The sequence below is a fragment of the Triturus cristatus genome, chromosome 4_1 (genome assembly GCF_964204655.1).
Source record: "Triturus cristatus chromosome 4_1, aTriCri1.1, whole genome shotgun sequence".
Classification (NCBI taxonomy): domain Eukaryota; kingdom Metazoa; phylum Chordata; class Amphibia; order Caudata; family Salamandridae; genus Triturus; species Triturus cristatus.
Genome location: NC_140585.1, coordinates 56,377,749 through 56,404,309, shown reverse-complemented (window position 1 = coordinate 56,404,309; position 26,561 = coordinate 56,377,749). Strand labels below are relative to the sequence as shown.

Genomic DNA, 26,561 nt, shown 5'->3' with positions numbered 1-26,561 from the left:
TAGTATCAAATACAGTTTACTGAAACACTCACCATTGTTGTTATTTCTTTTCACTATTACAGCAGTAGCTCACTCACTATCCTGAAGAAAGCCATGACACTTTCAAGGTCATAGGCTGAAACATGCCGATTTAAGTTGAGGACGACTTTATCTAATGGTTCCTGTCATACCTCTTTTTATCCTTGCTGTTTTTAACCCTAGCACAAGGGGTTTTGCTTGGTCTTTTGCTTTCTCGCCCTATGTGCTCCGGTTATGCCCCCAGAAGTGGGTCCCGGGCTCACTGTACCACTGGATTCAATTTAGCCTGGCTGATGAGGTGGTGAAACCCCGAAACTGGTCACAGGATGCTTGTTTCCAGTCCAAGGAGGGCCTAACTTGGCAGTTCAGGCTGGACTGTTCCCATGAGGCACAGAGTCAAGACTGATTTGCATATGGCCATGTCTAAACTGGGGTGGCATGGTGAGCAAAAGAATGATGGATTTAACCCAGATCGCTTGACTGGGGGTGAATGTTCTGATTTGTTCGCCATTCCGTCGATCAATTGTGTCAGTCACGGCCGCTGCAGGTAAGAGCGGTGAGGCAGTTGGGCCAGTTTGGGGGGGGGGAGGGGGATTTTCAGCGACAACCACGAGGGAAAATTAATTATTCATTTAATTTTCCCTTATAGTCATCTCTCGAAATCCTCCCAGCTGGCCCCACCGCTCCTACCTGCAGCGGCTGAATAGTGTGTCTTTTGCTGTCTCACCCTAAGTACCCAGGATATGTCCAGACGTGGGTCCCGGGCTCACTGTGCCACTGGATTCAAGCTAGCCTGGCTGATGAGGGGGGAAACCCTGAAACCGGTCCCAAGATGCTTGTTTCCGGTCCAGGGAGGACCTGGCTTGGCAGTTTGGGCTAGACTCTTACCATGAGGCACAGGGTCAAGACTGATTTGCATATGGCCAGATCTAAACAGGGGTGGCATGGTGAGCAAAAGAATAATGGATTTAACCCAGATCTCTTGACTGGGGATGAACGTTCTGATTTGTTTGCCATTCCGTCGATCAATTGTGTCAGTCGCGGCCGGTGCATGCAAGAGCGGTGAGGCAGTTGGGCTGGCTTGGGTGGGTGGGGGGGGGGATTTTGAGAGACAACCAAGAGGGAAAATTAATTATTCATTTAATATTCCCTTGTGGTCATCTCTCGAAATCCTCCCAGCTGGCCCCACCGCTCCTACCTGCAGCGACTGAGTAGTGTGTCTTTTGCTGTCTCACCCTAATTGCGCAGGGTATGCCCAGACGTGGGTCCCAGGCTCACTGTGCCACTGGATTCAAGCTAGCCTGGCTGATGAGGGGTGAAACCCCGAAACCGGTGCCAGGATGCTTGTTTCTGATCCAGGGAGTACCTGGCTTGGCAGTTCGGGCTAGACTCTTACCATGAGGCACAGGGTCAAGACTGATTTGCATATGGCCAGGTCTAAACTGGGGTGGCATGGTGAGCAAAAGAATGATGAATTTAACCCAGATCTCCTGACTGGGGGTGAATGTTCTGATTTGTTCTGCATTCCAGCCATCAATTGTGTGTCTTATGCTTCAAAGGATTATGGTGGAGGTTTTCAGAGATCTGGAAAACCTAAAGTTTTCCCAAGTTAATATTCCGGAATTTGGAGCATCCATTCAGGAACACAACAACATCTTAAGGTCTATGTTGGGTAGGATAAGGGAGGCTGGTCTTACCCTAAGGAAGGAGAAATGCAAGTTCCTTGTAGAGGAAATTTAAAATCTTGGCCGTACGATTTCGGGGCAGGGCATTCAACCTAAAATTTACTTTTTGAAAGCTATTAAGTCTGCACCCATTCGACATGATAAAGACCAGTTACGTTCATTTATGGGCTTGGTCGAATACTATACAATTTATTTTCCTAATTTTGCAAACAAGACAGAAGAATCTAGAATGTTATTGCGGAAGGGGTGTTCATTGGTTTAGGGCAATGCTCAGCAAAGTGCTTTTGATCGTGTAAGGAGAGACGTTTGTGAGGCGGGAATTCTTGCACCTTTTAACACTCACCTTAGAACATTTCTAATGGTGGGTGCCAGGGCGCATGGTTTGGGGGCAGAATTTTCCCAGGTGCGGTGGGTATTGAAAAAACGGTGGCTTCTGCGTCATGCCCATGGAGGGAACGTGAAAGCAACTATTCAGTTATAGAGTTCGAGGCCCTAGCAGCTGCCTGCTCTGTCGAGCATTTTAGGACCTATTTATGGGGTTTACATTTTTGCATACACATTGATCACAAACCCTTGGTGAAAGTTTTGAGTCCTGGTGGTACTGGTAAGAGCTCAGCTATGCTGGCTGGACTTGCTTCCAGACTTCAGGAGTATCGTTACAACGTTGCCCACATATCAGTATGGAAGAACGAGCAAGCTCAAGCCTGCAGGATGGGGGAGGGGCGCCAGAGGCTAGCGCTGAGCTGTCTCCTGCTGCCATAGGTCTGGGAAGAGAGATAAGGAGGCGCAGCGGTGAAATGAAAGAACAGTGACTTGAGCTAGCCTGAAAAACCCTGGCCTTGTCACCTGCAGAGCCCAACGTCTGCCACATGTCTAGTCATCAATGAAAAGTGTGTACGGGCTGTAGGCAGAGCCAGCAAACACAAACAAAACAATACACTTACGTGTTGGCACTGCCGTAATGCATCCTCCAGGCTCTTCTTTTAATTCCCGCATTAAAGCATGCCTTATGCCAAACTGAATTTGATCTGGTGAATAAATCTTCATGGTATTTTTCTCTATTTACGTTGCTGTATACCCTGCTGTGCATTTGAAAAACCCGATAAAAAATAAAATGAAAAAGAAATAAGCTGTCCAGTTTAATTGCACCACTGACGCATGTTCTCATCTATTTAATGAAATACAAAGTCTCACTTCCAGTTGGCAACTTCCTGTAAATACTCCTTAGTCCTCTGCATCAGTGTTTTGAAGATGCTCAAGTGAATTGAAGCTGTAAATACTTTTCTACAGCAGCAACCGAGAGTGAGACCCTGTAACTTGGACTGTGTGTGTCTTAAAAACATCCATATCTGTGGCATCTAAAAACATAGGTCTTTCCTGCCATAAAATGTTTGTTCGTGTGAAATGTATTCTCTCCTGGAGCCTGGAAATTGAGGTTCTGTTAGTGGCCAGTAGAGGGCGCACCTCGCCTTCTGAGATTAATCCACTGGGCACATTGTATGAAAGGGAGAAGGGTTTCCTGTTCCAGGTCAGCGGTGGCAGAGACAGCAGCAGCAGCAGATGCTGACATCACTTCCGGCCTCTTCGTCTGTGTCCAGCCTGCTGGAGAAGGCAAAGGACGCCCTGTCTTTCTGTGCAATTATCTTCATCTTCAGACCCTCACAGCCCCCCCAGACCCCAGATGTGCACCTGCCCCACCCCAGCCACAGGAGAAGGAGAGAGCCTGGAAATGTCTGCACTGGTTTCTGCTCAGGTAGGAGATTGTCAGCACCTTCTGCTGTGTTTGACGGTATAATCCTGGAGAAATTCTCAATCAGGAGCCGGGCTCTTCTATGGGGGGGGGGGGGGGGGGGGAGAGAGGGCGGAGGCTTTTCTTCGGGCCCTGTGGGTGTTTGTGGTCATTATTTGTATTAAGATCTGTGCACGGTGCTTTGCATCTTACTGCACTATCAGAAATCTGTGCATGCTGCAGTGCATTTTACTGAACTGTGAAGAATCTGTCCACACAGCAGTGCATCTTACTGCACTATGAGGAATCTGTGTCACTGCACTGCATCTTACTGCACTGAAGAATCTGGACCACTGCACTGCATCTTCCAGCACTGTGAGGAATCAGTGTACTGCACTGCATCTTACTGCACTATGAGAAATCTGTGTCCCTGCACTTCATCTTACTATATTGTGAGGAATCTGTACATGCTGCAGTGCATCTTACTGCACTATGAGGAATCTGTACATGCTGCAGTGCACCTTACTGCACTATGAGGAATCTATGCACTGCCATATACTGCACTGTGAAAAATCTGTGCAAACTGCACTGCATTTTACTGCACTATAAGAAATCTGTGCATGCTGCACTGCATCTTACTGTACTGTGAGGAATCTGTGCACTACATCTTACTGCACTATGAGGAATCTGTGCACGCTGCACTGCATCTTAATGCACTGTGACAGATCTATGTACACTGCATTTACTGCACTATGAGGAATCTGTGTCACTACAATTTATCTTACTGTACTGAGGAATTTGTGCCACTGCACTGCATCTTACTGCACTGTGAAAAATCTGTTCACATTGCACTGCGTCTTAGCGCTCTATGAGAAATCTGCGCACATTCTTTGCTCGGCTCTCGCTGTTTGTTGACTTGCCCACCTGTACCCCTGTGTCAGAAGCATGTCCTCCAGGCAGTTTACTGTCAAGGCTTCCCTGCTGCCCGTGCCCCTTTGCCCCTGTTTTCCTATCTCAGTCTAAGTAAAACTTCAGTCACTGCAATAGTTTCCAGCGGCATAGGTTGGCTTATAGCCTTATCTGCTGCAGATTTTGTGTGTCTGCTGCAGGGATTGTGTGTATGTGTATTGACCTTGGGTCTGCCAGGTAGGAGGCCTTCCAAGCAGTATGTGTCTGTGTTTTTGATTAATCTCTGCAGGTTTTATGTGTGTTCATGTGAACAGGGTAGCGTTGTCTTTGCAGGCGGTGTGTGTGTGTGTTGTTATGAGACACGTCTAAAAAGGGTGTCTGTTTTAGCAGATGTTGGCGACTGTCAGTCACTCTTATTGGCCTTTCCTCTCTGTACAGAAATCTTTAGGATCACTGGATGTAAGAGGGACTGCTCTGTGCAGAATAGTCAGGTACTTCTCGGCACACTGCAGACGTCTGAGCAAAGTCACGTGTGAAGTTCTTCCCCATAGTTTGGTAAAATTAGGCAGGTTTGAGTGAGACTTCAGCACAACCTCCAAATGTGTGAGTGACAAAAGCACCCAAGGCTACTTGTATGATAATGCTGCAAAGGGTTACTGTACTCTCTCATCAATGGTGTGTTGATGAGGATTGTACTATGATATAGGAGTCTATGTGAAGGATTCCATTCTGCTCTGCTTGTCACTTCAGCAGGAAGGGGAGAACAAGATGAACAAGCAGAAAATGCTAGAAGTGGCCAGAATAGAGAAATAAGAGTGACAGAGAGAGAAAAACACGAAGGGTGGAGTAAAGTAGTTAATAGATATTGATCAAAATGTGAAAGAAATACGTTTGTAGGGGAGGGACTGAGAGTTCTTGAAGAAGGGCAGGAAAAGAAATGTAATGAACATTATGTGGAAATTTCCAAAAGTGTAATTATATGTTGTGAGCTAAAAATGTAATTTAAGTGTGAATTGAATGTGAGTCTTCAAGAGTTATAGGTGTAATGTGCTGTTTAGTGGTACCAATAATTGAACCAACTTTAGAGCTGTGGATCTGTGATTTATTCCCAATCAACAAACGGTGTAAATGAACCAAATGGAGGAATCAATGTATTTTCCTGCGTGTTACCAATTTTACCTTAGTGAGATAGCTAGGAGGTCCTAGGTTCCAACTGTCCTCCTGTATAAATAGGTTAATGTCAAATCACAAGGGGGAGAGTAGAGGTAGGAGAGATAGGGACTCGTCCTCCACGAAACTTGTCAAATAACCAAAAAGAGAGTCCCTTTTATTGCAGAAGGAGAGCGCACTCCTTGCTAGGACTGTAAAGAAAGAAAAAACGTTTTCTTTCAAATAACCCTCACCCCTTCCCCAGGTCTCCCCTCGGTGGCATGCGTCATCATGGTCCATCCCTGCCCTCTATGGACAGGGGCATGCTGCTACCTACAAATATGCGGGAGCACTTAATAGTAAAATAAGGGTGTCCCTGTACACCTATACACCTATGTGGTCTTGTTATGAAGATGGAGTGGGTTTTGGAAGTGAACGTAAAAAATATCAAAATAGTGTGACAAAACCAAAAAAACAATTCTACCCCTAAATGAGTTACAGAAATCTGGGGACAAGCGGGAAATGCTAGAGGCGTGACTACCTACTGTTTCCCTGGTTGGTCGACTAGTTTCAGGCCCTACCCCAAGGCTTTTCTTCAGGACCTCAAAGGAGAAATGATGCTCCCACTCCTGATGTTGCTATCAGCACAGTTAAAGTGATAAAAATAAGGACAAAAGTATATACAGCACCTAATTGGTTTGCTTTAAATCTCAAAAGTCTTGCAGAGGTACGAAGAGAAAGAAAAAGGAAAAATTGCTCAACCTTCTGGTCTACAATGGGTTAAAAATCATTGGTGATTCACTGGTTATATAGTGGTGAAAATACACCAAAACAGTGCGTATTAAGTGGGAAAATGCTGTGATAATTGGACTAACAAGACATTACAAACATATAAACATTTAAAAAGCATAAATTGCAAGCACATTGTCATGTTACCGTGGTGATTGAGGTTAATTACATACATGATCAGATACCTTCACTGGGCCTCATGAGACCTTCGAGGAGTTGAAGGGACGCCTGTAGTCAAACCCTGAAGGCACGTTAATAAATGAGAAATTCTCGGAAGTTAGAATACTGTCTAAAACGACGTGACAAATCGCTTACGAGATGTTGGGCAGAGCACGTCTACTAACTTCGTCAAGGCTACTCCCTTTCGGCAAACCTGATTTGCTCACTCGAGGCTCTGATGTTACTGGAACAGCTTGTGAGTTCAGCATATAACGTTGGTTCATTGCCAAATGTAAGCTTCCACGTAGGTTAATACACATACTGCACAGATCTGTAATTTTGTATCCTACATACCAGTCCTAATAAGTTCTGTTGGAAATAGCGCTTTCTATGGTGCATTTCCTTGCCTTTTTTGGCTTCTCTCCCTTCCGGTTTTCCGCTGATCTATGTGCTAGACTTAGGATTTTGAGCCCTTTTGACACTGCCATTTAGTGCCAAAACGCTGTGCCCGTCATATACATACTGGTGATTAGTGTAGACATGATTGGCTGAATTGAGTTAGCTGTAAATCCTTTGTCTATAGGTGAGATATATATCTAGAACATGTAACTCAAAGGCTCCTCCATGGGCCTGCAGCACTGGTTGTGCCACCCACGGAGGTAGCTCTTTAAACGTGCCACAGGTTTGCCATGACGGGGTCTGTGTGTGCAGGTTACTGTTACTTGGCTTGGGATTTAAAAGGCTACTTGGAAAGGTTCTGCAATTCTCTTGCTATATCGGAGTACTTCCTAGTGACAGGGTGCGGTGTCGGGAAGAGGTAGGGCATGTGTGCGTTTGTGCTACATGCACTGGTAATGAATGGCACCAGGTGGTGTGTTCGGTCCAGTAGGGCATGTTTCCCGCATTGGATTGATTTGAGGGTTCTGTGGAAAGGCGCAGAAGCTGGATTTCTTGCATGCAGAAGTGTGGCAGTATAGTGTTTTGATATTGATGAATTCAAAATAGCTAACCCTCTCCGGTGGAGCGAGTAGATCCGACATTACGATGTTGGAAATACCTCTTTGAGAAAGTGGGCATTTCTGTGCTCGTGGCTCTGTGTGCCTTTCTGACTGTCTCCAATTCACAGCTGGGTTCTAGGGGGACAGTAACATTTGTGCATTCCGAATAATACAGCCATAATCTAGGGGCACAAAAGAAATTGCAGACCTCTGACTTTGAGGGGCCTTCTTGGGTTGGTTAAGAAGGGGTAGAATTGGCACCTGCATTCCAAGGGGCAGGGTTGTGACCCAACTAAAGATACTGATCAAGCCTCCCATGGTAGGATGTCAGACAGGACACAATTTAGAGAGGACCCTGTTGCAGGGATTCTGCCCAAGAACAGAGCTATGCGTAGGATTATGGGTTCTTAGTGAATAGGGACTGAGTCATCCTACCACATGAGTACCCATAAGCCCAGGACTGACTAGCTATAGTGTGTCACTTGCTCTCCTACTCACTCACAGAGAAACAAGTGATTAGACACCCCAAAATACGACATTCCCAGATCTCCTCTTCAGCTCATCTCTTTTCCTGTAAAGCCATGGCTTAAGGTGGGGATTGATTTGGTGGGTCCGTTCAATTTTCTTCCCTACAACTTACGCTTTGCGTTTGTGTAAATGGATTTTCACAGCAAGTGGCCTGAAGTCAAGTTTTGTGCTTCTCCCACAGCAAGCAATGCTATTCTTTTCCTTAAATAGATCTTTATAAGAGAAGGGTTTCCAGAGGCTCTAGTTTCTGATAATGGTTTGCAGTTTGTCAATCAGGAAATGAGCGTGTTTATGAATGAATCTGGCGTGAAACATTTAAGAAGTTCGGTTGGACATCCGCAAATCAACGGTCTGGTTTAAAGGATGAACAGGGTTGTGGTGGATGCATTAAGTGGGCTAAACATAATTGTTTTGATGTGGAGGGTGCTGTCAGATCCATGTTGTGGTGTTATCGCACAACGCCACATTCTCTCACAATAGTTGCACCCTTTGTTTCACTCAAAGGTAGAGTACCCACTTCTGCTCTTTATCCAGCTTGGCTTTTAAGAACTGTTTGTGACAAAGTTTCATGTTGGTTGGATCATGTTGCTTTAGAATCTCGAGTCAAAGTTGCGCAGAAGATGTCCGACAGGTATAATCAAAAGAAGTCAGCCAAGACAGTCAATTTGCGTCCTGGGGACATGGTTCGGGTCAGAAACACTAATTTTGTCAAAAAAGGTGGTATGTCCTTTGGTGAACCTGCCTGTGTCGAGAAAGTTTGTAGTGGTGCCATTATGGTACGTGGTGGGCATTGGTGGCATGCGGGAAACGTTGTGAAAGTTCAGTCTACTGTACATAATTGTAATGGCACCACGGGTGATGTTGTTTTGCCTTCTGGACTAACTAATGTTTCTGCAGGTAATTCTCATTCTGGACCAACTAATGTACCTTCAGGTAATGCTTCTGAAACCATTATGACAAGTCATGTGCCAAGGAGGTCTATTCGTGTTAGACGTGTTCCTTGGAGTTTACGATGAACTTTTCAAAATTTCTATGTTATCTCATCTGCATTAATTGTTCTATACTAGATATTTTTCTTGTATTTCCATGTTCAGGCATTCTGACTTTTGTTAATTATTGTTTCTTCGTTTATTTTTATTGTATGCTTTTAATTTGGTTGTTTTTAACCAAAGGAGGTAATATGTTGTACCTAGATATGCTTGTTTAAGGTTCTATACAGAACCCCATGTGTTGTCATGGTGTTGGGATGCGGGGAGTTCTAAGAAAGACAGTTGGTGCCTCTCTTCTGTCGTGAGAGGAGCAGTGGCTCGTTGTTCCCACGAATAAATACTGAAGACTAAGCTACTGTGTCCAGTGGTGTTAAATTGTGTTTGGGGACACAACAGTACTTAACCAGGGTCAATCACATCATTACACCTGCTTCTCGCTCAACCCGTCATTGGTCGTGGTAGACGTGACATTAATTTCTCCTTCATCTCGGGCAATGGACACTCCATGTCATCCCCACTGGATAGCCAGCTTGTGCCATCTGGCACTAGAGAGACTCTCCTCGTGCTCGGGATACTCCCTTCCAACTATAGTCCTGTCTGCACCTGCATCCTTCAGGGTAATGACCTTCCTCCCTTGGAGGATAACTAACAACACAGACCCCATGATATTGGATGGCTGCACCTAGGAGCATCCGTGTCCCCTTCCAAAATGGTGATTGTTGCTAGATTGTGTCCAACAGGGGCCCATTACCCAAGTTAACAACTCACTATAATGGGTGCTGCTGGGACACGTCTGTCACCCGACAGTTCTTTGGTGAATGCCCCCACTGTTGGACCCCTGTAGCAAGTTATCCTTTTGAGCTTGAAATGATGTTCTTTTTCTTTTGTACTGACTTGAAACCCAATTCCTTTTTGCCTGTGTCCTACCGATTTGAATGTTCTATGGTTCCTACAAATTAAGTAGGACTGTGTATTCTGCACAACATAAACGTCAAAATATGGGAACTTGGTTCACGAGTATCATCAGGAATTGTTGGCCTGGTTCCTAACTAGCTCACAGTGCCCGATCTGAACCCCCTAAACTCACTAGGGTACCAGATGGTATCAGCAACCACGAACATGACCACTTTATTACTTTCCAAGGGAAACATGGAAACAGACCTACCCTTTTGTTGTTTACTTTTGCATGCCCAAGGTGAACACAAGAAAGATACAAATTGGCTTTTCAAACATTTATTGAAACAATCATATTCTTGTGTAAAAAGAGTGTGCTGCAATTATCAGGCAAAACAAACAAAGCAGTGTAACCAGCATTACAAGAATGGTGTAAAAGACAAAGATGTAATTCTTTCCTTTTTGGGTCCACTTCGGTTCTCCCTTAGTTTTGCGTTTTAGGCTGTCCGTGCTCGCTCTGCATAGCCACATATAACACATTTGTGTTTGTGATATTGTTTTGAGAAGACGCTGTACGCTTTTGTTATTCAAGGACTATTCTTGGGATTTCATCTACACATTTCACACAAGGTGCTTGGAATACATAACAGCATAGTGTACTGTTTTCTTTGCTCGTCCAGCAACAGCTCCTTACATTTAGAGATAACACGGTCGCACAACTGCAACTCCAGCACAATAGTTTATGATATAAACGGTGTTCTGTCCCCTTGGGGGCAGAGACGAGAATTCCGGCAGAGAGGACTGTTCTGGAATGACAGCAGTGCCCGACATGCAACCCTGCGTAAACTAAGTTTACACTTGTGATGCCGACCATCTTACTACTTACACTAGGTATGGGGTCTTAGGCAAATCCCAGAGATCGCAAATGTATCCCTGTGCTCACATAGTAAAGGTAGAACGAGACACACATATAATTTGCCATGGTTGGGATGTTGGTCCTATACAATCAGTTAGTAATTCTAATAACTTTTAGTTGCATCTGCCTAATGATCGCAGCACATTTGCTTCATAATAGAATATGATAGTTTCAATAAATGTATTGTAAACTTTCTTTGTGTCTTGCTTATGTTTACTATGGGCATGCATGAGTGAGTAAGTGAGTAACACAAGGGGGGATCCGTTTCCACAGTGCCCTTGGGGAGAGCGGGTCATGTTTGAGGTTGCTGAAATCACCTGTTACTCTGGAAAGATTAGGCGTTCAAGTGAGGTACTGTGATCTGCCAGGATTGGGCCGACCAGTACTGACGTTGTAGAGAAACTCAGTCCCTACACTCTGACATCCTGTCGTCCTAACAAACAGTTCTGCTTTACCAACGGAATCAGTGCAACAAGATCACAATTATAACATTACTGTGTGGTTATATGATTATATTATTCTACTCCTACCTAACACTATCTATACGATTGCTGGCATAGTGGGAGTACCCTTTGCCAGATACCTTGGGTTAGCCTAAACTGCCATACCTGACTAAGATGTATCACAAAGCCAGCCTGTGTAGAATGGTTAGCCTCCATCTGTTTTTGCATCAGTCTTTGTGTGTGTGTTAAATTTTAAATCAAAAACAATTCTGTTGTGTTTAGACATTTCTAAGGCCCACGGTTTGATTTTAAAACCTGCTATTTCCACTCAATGGCATAATTGTTCTCAGTTGACTTTGTCCATGCTGTAAGAGAGACGTGTCATTAAGTGTAACATAGAATGCATAAGATACAATATTATTTAAAGAATATATGTGATTTGACCATGCTGTCAAGGCATTGTCCACAACAGCCAATGCATTTTCCAAATTAATCCTGTCAATTTATCTTAAGCGTTCAACGGTTTCCACAGTTCATTGTAAGTGGTGTATATGAATCTTTTAGAATGTGGTGAACTCGGACCCAACAAGAAATCTTGTAAACCCATGTCATCAGAAAGGAAATATAGATGTTCCGTAACTGCAGATAATGTGGAATGTTGTAACCATTGCTATGTTGAAGCAGGTTCTGATTATCAAAAAGGAGAACAGCGAGGCTTGGCAATCGGGAACAGTTTACATTTAATTAAACAATAATGGCCAGGAACATCAGCCACATCTCCTACAGCTGCGTGCCGAAATTCCCTTTGCATTAGGTACATGGCATGCTTTATTCTGTGCGCTCGGTGCAATAAAGTGAAGCTTGTCCCCCTTTGGGCAGGAAATACTGGTACAGTGGATCATAAATTGTGTCTTTACATGTTTGATTCCCTCTGATAGAAGGGACCATAAATACCAACTGAAAGTCACATTCTGAGGTGGTCCAGGTGGCTGGGTGTGTTGTGTGTATTATCTCGCTTACTGCTAGGCATTGTTTGGGCTTTATTTGATGAGTGCAACTGACTGGCTGCTCTGGAATCGTCCTTAGCCGGAATGCAGGCTCTGTGCTGTGCATTTATTTGTGTTTATGAGTGTGTGCATCTGACTTGTTTCTTTAGGTATTACATCCTGGGGCCATATGAGATTTACTGCTGCAATCTTCCAGGTGTGTTGAGACTTGTTCCATATCTCGGGCCCGATGGGCGACCCTATTTTGCATGCGCAAACGGATTTGCGACCCCTTTGCGCATGCAAAATACAATAGGGCCATGTACATACCCTATGTAGCGAGTCACAATTTTTTGCGACTCACTAAATAGGATTTGAGACTCTTTATTAGGAAGGGCCGTTCCAAGGGGGTCCCTTCCTTATAGCGACTCGCTATCCTATGTAAGAATGTTTTGTGACCACAATTGCGGTTGCAAAACACTTGTAATTTACCACCCTCTTCAAAAGGGTGGTAACCCATTCACAAACAGGAAAGGGTCCCCGTTGCAAATGCAGGGGGAAATATTTTTATGGGGTCCCAGGGTCCACAACCTGCCTTTAAAAAATGAAGGGAAGAGGTCCCGTTTGCAACTGCACAGGTACATATTTTTAGGGATCCCAGGGACCACCACCTGCCCTTAAAAAAATGAAACAAAAACAGACTGCTTTAAAAAAAAAGCTGCTTTATTTTCAATCAGTCCCAGACATGGAGGTCTGCTGAACCCAGCAGGCCACCATCCTTGGGAGGGCCAGCCATTCCCAATGGGGTTGCAATTTGCAAGTGCCTCATAAATATTCATGGGGCATGAAATTTGTGACCCCATTGGGAATCGCTAACAGTGTCTCAGACACTGTTGTACATGGCGTTTACCGACTCTCAAATTGCAACTTCCAATCGAGCGCAATTCGCGAGTCACAAATTTTCATGGTAGTACATCTGGCCCCTGGTGTCTCCATCACATGAAGTGCTAGGGGTGAACAGAGGGGGCTGTGTTACGTTGATCGGATAAAGTGTCACTCTGAAACCGTAACAAGTGTTTTATGGTGAATTTAGGTAGCGCAGGCAACAGTTGTTCTGTGGTGTGCTGGACTCCTAAGAGCGGGATCTTTCTATAAATTAATCCGAAGCTAACATTCCCCCATCTAATTGAGTGTCTTGAGCATGGACGGTTCCTCTTTCTGGCTTGTAGTACGAGCGTTTCCCCTGGCATTGGCTGTCCTAATCAGGTGTATTCCCCCCTACTTTCTGGGTAGCCTTCTTCACACAGGCACATATTAGTTGTAGGTTGCAGCACAGCAAGAGCAAGATTACAACCACTGGTAACAAGGCTTTGCATAAGTCTGCGATCCATAAACAAACCTGTGTACAATTCTATGTTTGGGGCACCACCTTCTTTAACCATTACCTGCTGTAGGTTGACAGTGAGCCTTTGTATAGGTTTTTCATGGGGATGAAGGTACAGCAGGTTGTACCTATCTTGGCGCATACACACCCTTCCATTGTTTTTTATTAAGTCCAACACATACCGGTGCTGCATCACCAGGAGTAAGATGGTGTGCATTTTTTCATTCTGTTGAGGCCATCTTCAGTGGTGTTCATCATTTTCAGCAGTTCCCTCCTGGTGATCTGCAGCCACCGAGTGTAGGCCTTGGTTTGCACGATGAAGAAGCGGGTTGAACCTCCTACACATATTTGCGCATCGGTGAAGAGCCAGAACTCTTCAGAAATGTCTTGAATCTGTCCAAACCAAAGTACCCAGCTGACCATCTTCTGTGTACTTGGTGTAGAAGCGGGGTGCTTTTGCTGATGGGATGGTGATGCAGTGCAGAAATATTACTCCGGGTATGACCAATGTTGCCGTGTAGAGGGTGACCAGTGAGCAGACCCCTCTCCAGTCTGGGACGAGCTGGCTGTAGGCGTGGGCGCTGCATTACCAGTATTAGTTCATCATGGTGGAGGTGCCCCACTGGATATCATTATTATAGGTTATACTCTTGCATTTTGCTGTTTCTCCCCCCCGCCCCCCCTACGGGCATTGTCCCTTTCCCCCTAAAACACAAGGAATACACTGACAGCTACCTGACTACACTGAGTTTCTTCTTACCTTCTATCCATATGTACCATCCTGTCTCTGATTTCCAGGGGTCTTGGCATTGCGTCAGTAGAGTGTCATTCAACTAGAAATTTTCAATGCCCTCAGAATACTATTCTCTGTCAGTGCATCCACATCCCTCACCACAGCAGAGCCAGAACAGGAGGTTACTCCTTCCATGTCCTAGCTCCGACTCTATGTAATTCTATGCCTCCTAACCTTATAAAGATTCAAAATCCTTTACTGTTCTGCAAACAGACTGACGATTTTGCTTCTCTGCCTCTGTGATATCTTCTGACACCTGGACCCTCATCTCCTCCCCAAGGCAGGCAACCTCCAGGTGTTTTGCTTTCTAAGGCTCTTCACCCCACCCCCGCTTGTAAAGGGTCAAAGTGGTAGCACCCATGCACTAAGTGCCCTTATCAGCTGCGGAAATAAGAGACGGTGTACACCAATACCCAGCCCAGTGAAGACCTGAAACAGACACAAAAAGGAATGTGTGCTACGTGTTCACCTCCTCTATTTGTACCTCATAAGGAGCTACCTGTGCACTTCCTCCATTTGTATGTCCCGGGCAAGCTTCTTTGTTGATGCTTGTGATCCTTGTACTGTCAACCATGGCCGATGTCTGCTGTGTGCATCAAGTCACTCCCCTGCTTTAGTTGTCAGTGAACCTTGCTGAGCGAGCACACAGACATAAGGGAGTGTTGCAGGGTTTCTGCACATACACAGAACCATGCGCAGGATTATGGGACCTCGGTGTATAGGGGCTAAGCCTTCCTACCACCTTAGTGCCCACGAGCCCAGGTCTGACTAGCTATAGTGTCTCACTCGCTCTCCTACTCATAAACGGAGGAACCAATGATAAGACAACCAAGAACACAACACTCCTGTATCTCTCCGGAATCACGGTAACAAGACACACCTTTTCTCTCACATTCTCGTACTCGTCCACAATAAGATCAGACTAACGTGCTCAAAAATGCAGTATACGTGCCACAACCAGCAGCAACATGTATAATATCAATACAGTTAGCATTGCAGCAAGGCAATGTATCATAAGGGGAGATGTCATGTTATAAAGACTGTGGATAAAGGACTATAAGGCCTAACCACCCTCCCCTTTGTAAGCAGAAGTATTATTATATAATAGAAGATTTCTGGGCTTTGTCAGCAGACCCCATACCTCATGCCATAGATCGCATTTCTACATCACAGGTGCATGTTGCTCTTCTCCCTGGAAAGGTCCCTTTCCAAGTGTGTGTCACCCAAACGTGTATCCCCATAATATCAAAGTACAAGCTTCCAGCAAGAACAGATGCCTTGGTAAGTTTTGTCTAAGATGCTAGGGCCTGGCCAGAACAGAATAACAAGAGTCTGTGTTTATCGACCTTGCTCACAATGTTCAGACTAAACTCCAGGAACAGACAGAGAACAAGCACAGCAGAGAGTTCTCATGTGAAAGGCATGAACAGAGTTTCGTAAAAATAAAGGCATGTAGTGTTGTGCGCAAAAGCAGCATCATGGCTACCGGGCTCATGCTAACTAAAAGATGTCGACAATGACTCTAGCACCCACGTGACAGGAGTATGGAAAGTGATGAACACGGAATAAGGTAAAGCTGAATTTAAGAAATGCCCAAAGGTTTAAATGCTGCATTCACCCTCAAGCAACGGACATCTTGTCCCACTCTGCCAACGCCCCAACCACCCACAGAGTATCATGCTCGCAGCAAACGGAATTAAATAGAACAAATGGTTCTATCGGGTTTATACAATTGCTTAGAGTAATATATTTACTTTACCGAACCAAAGAGTATTTAAAGCACATACAAAGAAACGAATACACCAACACGAGAAATATATTTAATCATATATTGTAAAGGGTATTGAATACCGCTGGCTGTCACAAATACAAATTAAATTGCAGGAAGACAATGAGTGACTGTCATGAGAGAGTGACATATAGTGAATAGTGAAATGAACAGTACACTATATACATGACAAATACATTGGTGACATGAAAAAAGGAAGAAAAAAAATCTTTCAAGTATTGTGTAGGGATCTCGCTTCTAGTGGCCTATGGCGCGGCACAGAAACCAGGGGGGGTCAGGAAGTTTATGCTTATAGACCCTTTATTACGTCTCACACAAGTAGGGAGGTATCGTCTAACAAGGGTTGTAGTCAAAGGAAACAAAAGTAAAGGATGGTGGTCTCCACGTAAAGCAACAGTTCACCGCCTGGGATTCGAAGGGAAACAAGTGTCCCCCGAACTCTTTCCTTTTCTTTGTAGTTGTTTTTGGTCTTCCTCTTTCTGTCTGCAAAGGGCTGCTCTTTCTCTTGGGAGGGTCCACGAATCGGTGAAGCCAAAAAGAAAGAAAAGAGAGGTGCGTCTGGATTAGACTCTTTGGTCGCAATATAGGGGTTTTGTGCCACCTTCACCGGTCGTTCGTGAGGGAACAGGGGAGGGGAAACCGAGGGTAGGAAGGGAAGTGATGGTGAGGGAGTGGGGCTTCGTGCTACCGTCTCCGTGTGATTTAACTTCTGGCTCCCCAGCAGCCCCACCAAAAAGACCCCCGCAGTGGCACTTGCCTGAGGCCACGACCCGTGAAGCGGGCCGCGGCGGTTGGACCCGGGGCGTCCTCTCCTCGTTCTAGGCCGCCGGGCTTGGATGCAGTGTACTCTCTCTCTTCGCTGGGTCCGCGTCCTCCGTAGCTCTCTCCGTGATCGCCTGCCGTCTCGGTCCTCTCTCGCCTCCTGGTTCTGTCCTCGCCGCCTCCGTCTCTCCTTCCGCGCTCGCTGTCTTCCTCCCGCTTGTTCGCCTGTTCTTTCGCCGTCTTCTCTCCTCCGCCGGGCTCCTCCTCCGCGCTGCTGCTGCCCGGCTTCCTGGTTCCGCTCTCCCCTATTTCAGGTTCCTGCCTGCCATCACCACGCCTCCCACGCACCACTAGACCGCGGGCTGTTTCCGGTCTGTGTAGTTCACCGATTGATTGGCTGCCACCCTTCCCGTTTGTCGCGTCCTCCGGCTCCTTACATTCGCCCCCCCTCAGGAATGGACGTTGGGGCCATTCAATGCCCGGATGTCTGGATAGGTAATCTGCACAGACTTGCTTCGTACCCGGCATGTGGATGGTTTGAAACGAGAAGGGTTGTAAGGCAAGAAACCATCTGAGAATGCGGGAATTGGAGTCTTTGTTCCGTGCTAGCCACGTTAGGGGAGCGTGGTCTGTAAGGACAAGGAACTGTCTGCCTAGGAGGTAGTACTGTAAGGATTCGATAGCCCACTTAATGGCCAAACACTCCTTCTCTATCGTAGAGTAGTGTGACTCCCGGGGAAACAGTTTTCTACTGATATATAACAGAGGTCGTAGTTCCTCGTGGGGGTCTGGTTGATACAGGACTGCCCCCAATCCGTGACCGGAAGCATCTGTTTGAAGCACGAAAGTGCGACTGAAGTCAGGACACCGTAACACGGGGGCGGTGCAGATAGCACGTTTGAGGGTCTCAAAGCTGGTTTCTTGTTCTGTGGTCCATGTCCGTATGTGTGAAGGATGTGTTTTGGCTAGGAGGTCTGTCAGGGGGCTAGCAAGGGAGGAAAAATGGGGAATGAACCGTCTGTAATAGCCTATGAAGCCTAAGAAGGAACGGACCTCTCTCTTAGTTTGGGGTCTGGGAATGATGCGGATGGCCTCGACTTTGTCTACTTGGGGTCTGATGTGCCCTTCCTGTATAGTGTACCCTAGGTATTGTATGGTGTTGGTTCCTAGGAGGGACTTCTTGGGGTTGATGGTAAGACCTGCGTCCTGTATAGCAGTAAAGATGGCACGGAGATGTACGAGGTGGTCCTCCCATGTGGGGCTAAAAATCACAATATCGTCAAGATAAGCCGCGGCATATGCCTGGTGCGGACGTAGTATTTGGTCCATTAGTCTTTGAAATGTTGCTGGGGCCCCATGCAACCCGAATGGGAGCACATTGAAATGGTAAAGGCCAGACGGTGTGGAAAAGGCGGTTTTTTCTTTGGAAGTTGGGTCTAATGGTATTTGCCAATAGCCCTTTGTTAGGTCTAGGGTTGACATATAGCGTGCTTGGCCCAGTTGCTCCACCATCTCGTCTACCCGTGGCATGGGATATGTGTCGAACTTCGTGATGGCGTTCACTTGGCAGAAATCAATGCAAAAGCGCAGACTACCGTCTGGCTTTGGCACGATTACGACCGGAGAACACCAGTTGCTCTGGGAGGGTTCTATGATACCTGCTCGGAGCATATCTACCACTTCTTTTTCTACTGCCTCTCTACGTGCTTCTGGTATGCGGTAAGGTTTCTGTTTTATGACTTGGGGACGTAAGGTCACTATTTCGTGCTGGACTAAGTTGGTTCTTCCAGGGTTTGTGGAAAAGAGGTTGGGAAACGTCTTGGTTACATCACCCAGTTGGGTTTGTTGGTCATCTGTTAACTCCTCCCCAAAGGGGACGGGATGTTCAGTGCGGTCATTGACTGACAGGAGAGGTATGTGTAGCTGTGGTGAGTGACAGGCCAGTAAAGCCGGGGTGTGTTTTCCCTCGGGTTCCTCCCATTTCTTCAGGAGATTCACGTGATATATTTGTTTGCCTCCCGCTCTGTGGGGTAGTAGAACACTGTAGGTGACGGGGGTAAGCCTCTTTTCCACTACATATGGCCCCTGCCACTTCGTTAGCAACTTGTCGTCTGAGGAGGGGAGTAACAAAAGGACCTTGTCCCCGGGCTGGAACACCCTAAGACGACTGTTGTGATCGTAATACCGTTTTTGTGTCTCCTGAGCTTCCTGCATGTTTTCTTGCACCAACCCCCATATACGTGTTAGGGAGGATTTCAGATCCGTGGTGTACTTCATCAGGGTCTTTCCCTCGTCCTCCTCCTCCTCCCAGTGTTCGCTAGCCATGTCTAACAAAGTGCGAGGTTTTCTCCCGAACAGCAACTCAAACGGGGAAAACCCCGTAGACCTCTGCTCATGTGTCCGTAGGGCAAAGAGGACTAAGGGTAACTGACGATCCCAATCCCTTCCCGTGTCAGAGACGACTTTGCGGAGTAGGTGTTTGATGGTTTTATTGTACCTCTCCACCAGGCCGTCTGTTTGTGGGTGGTACACTGAGGTCCTTATCTTCTTTATTCCTAGCAGGGTACAGATCTGACTCATCATCCGTGACACAAACGGGGTACCCTGATCGGTCAGGATTTCAGAGGGGAACCCGACTCGCGAAAACAGGGTAATCATGGCCTGAGCCACAGCCGGAGTGGTCATGCGGGACAATGGAAAAGCCTCAGGATAGCGACTAGCGTAGTCGACTATGACTAATATGTAATGGTGTCCACGGGCTGAAGGAACCAAGGGTCCCACTAAATCCATCCCTACGCGTTTAAAGGGAATGTCGATAATGGGCAGAGGCATGAGGGGGGCTTTAGTGACCGACCCCGAACTGGTGTATTGACATTGCCTACATGTGGTACAGTGTTTAGCCACGTCCCTATATACCCCTGGCCAGTAAAACCTCTCTAGGAGATACTTCAGAGTGTTTTCTTTTCCATAGTGGCCACCTCCCATTTTATTGTGGGCCAACTGGAGTATGTGGTTTCTGTAAAGTTGGGGAACCAGTAATTGTGTTCTCACTACTGTGTCTCTTTTTTCGCTTCTATACAACAATCCCTTCTTTACTAGGAAATATGGTCCTACCTTGTCTGGTGACTCGTCCTGAACCTGTTCCCAGGCGTGTATGAGGGATTGGTCATTCCGTTGGGCAGTCCGGAAACTGTACGGGGTTGATTCCTCGGCCTCTGCAAGTGAAAGGGGAAAAGCAGTTTGTGACAGAGGGGAACAAACAAAAGATTTCTTGTCAAGTCTTCTTTCTCGTCTACTCTTCTTGTCTCTGGTGTTTTGGGACTCAATCTCAGCGGTTACAAAAGGAGCCTCGTCTAACCATGTGGGTTTCTTTCTTTGTGTTCCCTCAATATAGGACTCAAATTTTGGGTGATCGGTCCCTATGATAACGGGTTCGGGTAAACAGGGGATCACTCCCACTCGCTTCAGGTGCGGGTCGTTATCTACGTCTAATAGGACTTCGGCCGTGGGATATGCTTTTGTGTCCCCGTGTACGCAGGTTACGTTTACGAGTTCCGTGGTGTGTAACTGGTGACTCCCAACCAAGGACCCATCAACCACCGTAACATGACATCCAGTATCCAACAGCGCCTGTCGCTTTTTCCCATTTAAATAAACCTCCGTTTTGTATCTATGGGAACCCTCCCTCGTTAACATTATCCTGCCACGAGAGTACCCTACCTCCATGGGCTCAGGGGGGCTTACGCGGTGGGGACACTGCCTGGCTATATGTCCCCACTCAGCGCAGCTGAAACACTGAGGTCCCTGTCCACTAGTAGCCGTAGGGACCGGTTTTTGAAAGGGACGGGGGGCCTGCAGAGGTCGTGGCTCGGGTTTGAGAGTGGGTCGAAAGGATGACTGTAACGGGATTCGGGAAAGGGGAGCCGGAGCCTGAGTTCGTACAGTGCCTGCTCTAAACTCTGGTCCTCTGTGATAGGCGCAAGCAATCTCAACCGCAGAAGCAGTAGTGAGATTTGGGTGTTGTTTCACCCATGACTTGGTGTTGGGCGGCAGGGCATCCAAATACTGTTCAAGAAACACTTTTTCAGTTACTTCTTCTATTGAAGATACATGGGGCATTAACCATCTTGTTCCCAAGTCCCGTATTCTATAATACAAAGCCCGGGGGTTGTCTCCAGCAGTCCATTTTTCTTTCCTGAATTTGACGCGGTAATGTTCCTGATCGAACCCCAGTCTCTCCTGTATTGCTTTTTTCACTTCCACGTATGTTGTCGTTCCGTCCGGGTTGGCAGCCTGATAAGCGGCTTGTAGTTCCCCAGAAAGGAGCGGGGCGATGTATTGGCCCCATCGCTCTTGCGGCCAAGCTGCTGTGGACGCCACCCGCTCAAAGTTCAGAAAGAAATAATCCGGATCCTCCCCTTCCTTATACTTTTGCAGGACTGTTCCAGGGTTCGTGGTCCCTACTGTTGCCTGGTCCTTAAGGGCGACCTGCAGCGCTTCTCGCTCCATTCTAGCTGCTTGTAACTGTTGTTCGTACACCAACTGTAAGTGTCTCTGGCCCTCGGCCAACTGAGTAAGCACATCCTCTATAGGCACGGGCTGTGACATGTCTCTGTGCACCAGTATCCCACTTCTGACACCACTTTGTAGGGATCTCGCTTCTAGTGGCCTATGGCGCGGCACAGAAACCAGGCGGGGTCAGGAAGTTGATGCTTATAGACCCTTTATTACGTCTCACACAAGTAGGGAGGTATCGTCTAACAAGGGTTGTAGTCAAAGGAAACAAAAGTTAAGGATGGTGGTCTCCACGTAAAGCAACAGTTCACCGCCTGGGATTCGAAGGGAAACAAGTGTCCCCCGAACTCTTTCCTTTTCTTTGTAGTTGTTTTTGGTCTTCCTCTTTCTGTCTGCAAAGGGCTGCTCTTTCTCTTGGGAGGGTCCACGAATCGGTGAAGCCAAAAAGAAAGAAAAGAGAGGTGCGTCTGGATTAGACTCTTTGGTCGCAATATAGGGGTTTTGTGCCACCTTCACCGGTCGTTCGTGAGGGAACAGGGGAGGGGAAACCGAGGGTAGGAAGGGAAGTGATGGTGAGGGAGTGGGGCTTCGTGCTACCGTCTCCGTGTGATTTAACTTCTGGCTCCCCAGCAGCCCCACCAAAAAGACCCCCGCAGTGGCACTTGCCTGAGGCCACGACCCGTGAAGCGGGCCGCGGCGGTTGGACCCGGGGCGTCCTCTCCTCGTTCTAGGCCGCCGGGCTTGGATGCAGTGTACTCTCTCTCTTCGCTGGGTCCGCGTCCTCCGTAGCTCTCTCCGTGATCGCCTTCCGTCTCGGTCCTCTCTCGCCTCCTGGTTCCGTCCTCGCCGCCTCCGTCTCTCCTTCCGCGCTCGCTGTCTTCCTCCCGCTTGTTCGCCTGTTCTTTCGCCGTCTTCTCTCCTCTGCCGGGCTCCTCCTCCGCGCTGCTGCTGCCCGGCTTCCTGGTTCCGCTCTCCCCTATTTCAGGTTCCTGCCTGCCATCACCACGCCTCCCACGCACCACTAGACCGCGGGCTGTTTCCGGTCTGTGTAGTTCACCGATTGATTGGCTGCCACCCTTCCGGTTTGTCGCGTCCTCCGGCTCCTTACATTTTGTCCTATATGATTTTACACATGGAATGTGAGACCCATTGATAAACCAAATCGTGATCAAGAGAACTGTGTGGACATATGTTAGATGTCGACGTTTCGACCCTGGAAGCAGCGCACACTGGTATGCATCAGAGCAGGTCTTCCTCAGGACTGTGAACGGAGGAGTGGACAGCCACAAAGCAGACTCTTCAATGAATGAGATCAGGAATTTGGAGGCGTGAATCAATTCCAAGGTTAAACTTCACTAATGTTCAAGTTCAGTAGTAGTACCGCAATTAGGAGAGTTCTTCCTAACTGCAATAGCACTGTTGCTCAGAGGATCTCCACCAGCCAGTTGGAGTCTCCTCTATGGGCTCAATTGACATCCAGCAGCTGGTTGGAGTCACATGTTGGGAGCCTTGACTAAATATTCAGTGATGACAAAATAGATGTATATCTTCCGGGAGCAGCGTCCGTCTGACCGCTTCTTAGACGAGTTAAAGCAAACGTAAGACACTAAGTCAGATACCATGGTAAGGTAGAAAAAGACAAAAAGCACACACTTCTTGGCAGTAGGGATATCGAAGGTATATCACTGGCAGTGATTAAATCTCTATTATAAATGCTGCAATCTTCCCACAAATGATTGGACGAGCCCCAGGTAAGTGCAACGATAACTTAACAAACAGAAAAGTAAAGACAGGAGTTGGAACTTCAGCTGATCCTGTGTGAACAGGAAAGTATTGTCAAGAACAGTGTGAATGGAGCTACATTTGTTATATACTTCCTGAAGTGTTACCTTTATTACATCGTGAAGAGTTTCCTTTGTCATACACTTCCTGAAGAGTTACCGTTATTATACACTTCGTAAAACTGAAGCAGCATATCCTGATTCATCTCTTTTTCCACAATGTCTTCTTGTTTAAACAGGGCTCGACAAATCCACTCGACTGCTCGCATTTGCGAGGTAAATTTTATGTGTTCGAGCTACTTTTATGTCCCATTCGCCCTTTCTGGCGAGTAGGAAAACCTACTAACTTTTGTCCTCCGTCTTTGAAAACGGAGCAAATGTGACAACATAACAAGATTTAAAGGCCTTTTTATTGCTCACAAAGTAAATGAGCAATAAAGATGCCTTTAAATTTTGTTATCTTGTCACTTTTGCTACGCTTTCAGAGACGGAGGTCAAGTAGGTTACTGTTAGGTCGATGAGATTTTTTAAGGTACTAGACCTGCAGGACTAGTACCATTTTTCAGATTTTTCGAGCCCTGTTAAATGAAACTTGACCATGTGCGTCTTCCTAAATCTATACCTCTAGCGAATGGGTGCTCCGTGAGTGCCCTTTCTTTACTAAGTTACTCTGTAAACACTGGTAAATCACCTCCTTTTCTGAATTACGATGTGGCATGTTCAATAGAACATTTAGTTAAATATCTGTGTATGGTGAAATGTCTCTTGGTTACTTTAAAAAATGGTAAAGAAGAGATGTCTTTTACAAATATTTAAATATTGTGTATTTACATTCTCTTACATTTCCATTTAGTGATAAATCTCTTTACATCCAACAGGAAACCAGCCTTGAATGCACAAATGATTATGAATAATGACAATAATCGTGTAAATCTCCAAAAAGCCGTCAGAAAAAATGAGCTCCAATATTCAGGTAAAGAGCTGCACAGTCAGAGACTGAGGAACCTGAACATAAACTGATAGATCCTGGAAGAAGCAGTCAAGAGCAATTCAGTGGATGTAAGAACCTGAGCTGTGCACCTCCACACCACAAGACGAAGAAATGACCTCTAGAAATATAACACAACAACAATAACTAACTACTGCCTGTATAAACAAGTCTCAAAGCTTTGATCATTGGATCGGTGTGAGGTGGATACATCATTGCTCTGTTTCCTGTAATGATGGCAGACCACCATTCATTGCGCTAGTTGTATTGTAAACTATTTCTGGCTAAACCACAGGAGCAAGAGAAAAGCACAATGGAGTGGAGCCAGACATCTGAAGAATAAAGGAAAGAGAGAGTCGTTGATCTACAACACACTGTCCCAATTTGCATCGGCCTGAAGGAAGACTAATCTTTACCCATAAACATGCAAAACCATTATACAATCTAAAGACATAACCACCTACAAAGAAGCTTTACTTGCCACAATTATAATATATGTTGTTGGTGAGTCTTGTATTTCGTTGTGAAATCTGAAATCAAGCATCCAACATACCACACACATACAGAGAATGTGAGAATAACACAAGTGCTTTATCAACCATGTTAGCTCTTCAGGAAACACAGTCATGGGAAGCAGACAATTCTAAACCCGACCCAGAGACACTAACCAAGAAAGAAGAATCAAACCCATGCAGCAAGAGCTTTAGTTTGTCATCACTACTAAAGAGCCATCAACAAACACACACAGGAGAAGCAACGTGCAAATGCAATGAATGCGTGAAGAACTTTAGTCAGTTAGCACTCCTAAAAGATCATCGGCGAACACACACAGTGGATAAACCTTACCATTGCAGTGAATGTGTGAAGAACTTCAGTCATTTATCAACCCTCCGGCGCCACCAGCGAACACACACGGGGGAAAAACCGTACCATTGCAGTGAATGTGTGAAGAGCTTCAGTCATTTATCACAACTCAAAATACATCAGCGATCACACACAGGGGAGAAACCATTCCATTGTAGCGAATGTGGAAGTAGTTTTAAGGAATCTTCAAAATTAAGGAATCATCAGCGAACACACACTGGGGAAAAGCCATTCCAGTGCAGTGAATGTGTGAAGAGCTTCAGTCAATTATCAATCCTGCGAAGACATCAGCGAACACACACTGGGGAAAAACCTTACCATTGCAGTGAATGTGGAAGTACTTTTAGTCATTCATCAACTCTCAGGATTCATCACCGAACACACACAGGAGAAAAGCCATTCCAGTGCAGTGAATGTGTGAAGAGCTTCAGTCAGTTATCACACCTACAAGAACATCAGCGAACACACACAGTGGATAAACCTTACCATTGCAGTGAATGTGTGAAGAACTTCAGTCATTTATCAACCCTCCGGCGCCACCAGCGAACACACACGGGGGAAAAACCGTACCATTGCAGTGAATGTGTGAAGAGCTTCAGTCGTTTATCGCAACTCAAAATACATCAGCGATCACACACAGGGGAGAAACCATTCCATTGTAGCGAATGTGGAAGTAGTTATAACGAATCTTCAAAATTAAGGAATCATCAGAGAATACACACTGGAGAAAAGCCATTCAAGTGCAGTGAGTGTGTGAAGTGCTTTAGTCGATTATCAATTCTACGAAGACATCAGCAAACACATACAGGGGAGAAACCATACCATTGCAGTGGATTTGGAAGTAGTTGCAGAAAGGATTTTCAGCTAACTACAGGGATTAGTGATAACACCTATAAAAACAACACACTTAAATAAGTTTAACAAGCACAGACTGATTTGTAGCTGGTTTTGGTGTTTGGCCATTTTGTGCAAGAACTGGTTCAATGACAGCTGCTAGAGAACAGCGTCCAAAGGCACAAGAAGTCAAAGTAGGAAAATGTGACCTGTAACTCTGAGAGTTAATACCTGCAGTGCACAACATTTACCTCCGAAGCCCTGACGTGGGAAAAAATGATGCTCATTTCGATCATCATATGCATATGTAAAAGCACCCACCATAGTGGCACTTCCTCAGCGGTGTCCAATATCAAGCTGGACTCTTGGGAAATTTGCTGGCTAACCACTGACTATGTAAATGATTCACGGTGAGATTAATTGTATATGAATATATTTTAGACGTGTCTTATTTACAAAGAATCACCCAACCAACTCCTAACTGCTGAAAGGACAGAATCAGTGCATGATGGCAGAATTATTGATCGGAGAGAGAGCTGTTGAAAAGTTTAGTTCTGAATAGGTTTCTGAAAGCTTGATGGTTAGGTAAAGATTGAATCTTGAGCAGTAAAGAATTCCAGCTCTTAGAGTCCAGAACTATCGATTCCCTGCTTCACATT

The 26,561-nt window shown here is 46.0% G+C and overlaps 1 pseudogene across 1 annotated transcript; it reads left to right on the top strand.

Annotated features, from left to right (window-relative positions):
• Positions 1–3,250: 3,250 nt before the first annotated feature.
• LOC146839483 (uncharacterized) lies at positions 3,251–25,875 on the top strand (annotated as a pseudogene). Its single transcript, XR_014981087.1, has 2 exons — positions 3,251–3,456; positions 24,095–25,875. The product of XR_014981087.1 is annotated as an uncharacterized LOC146839483 (transcript).
• The last annotated feature ends 686 nt before the right edge of the window (positions 25,876–26,561 follow it).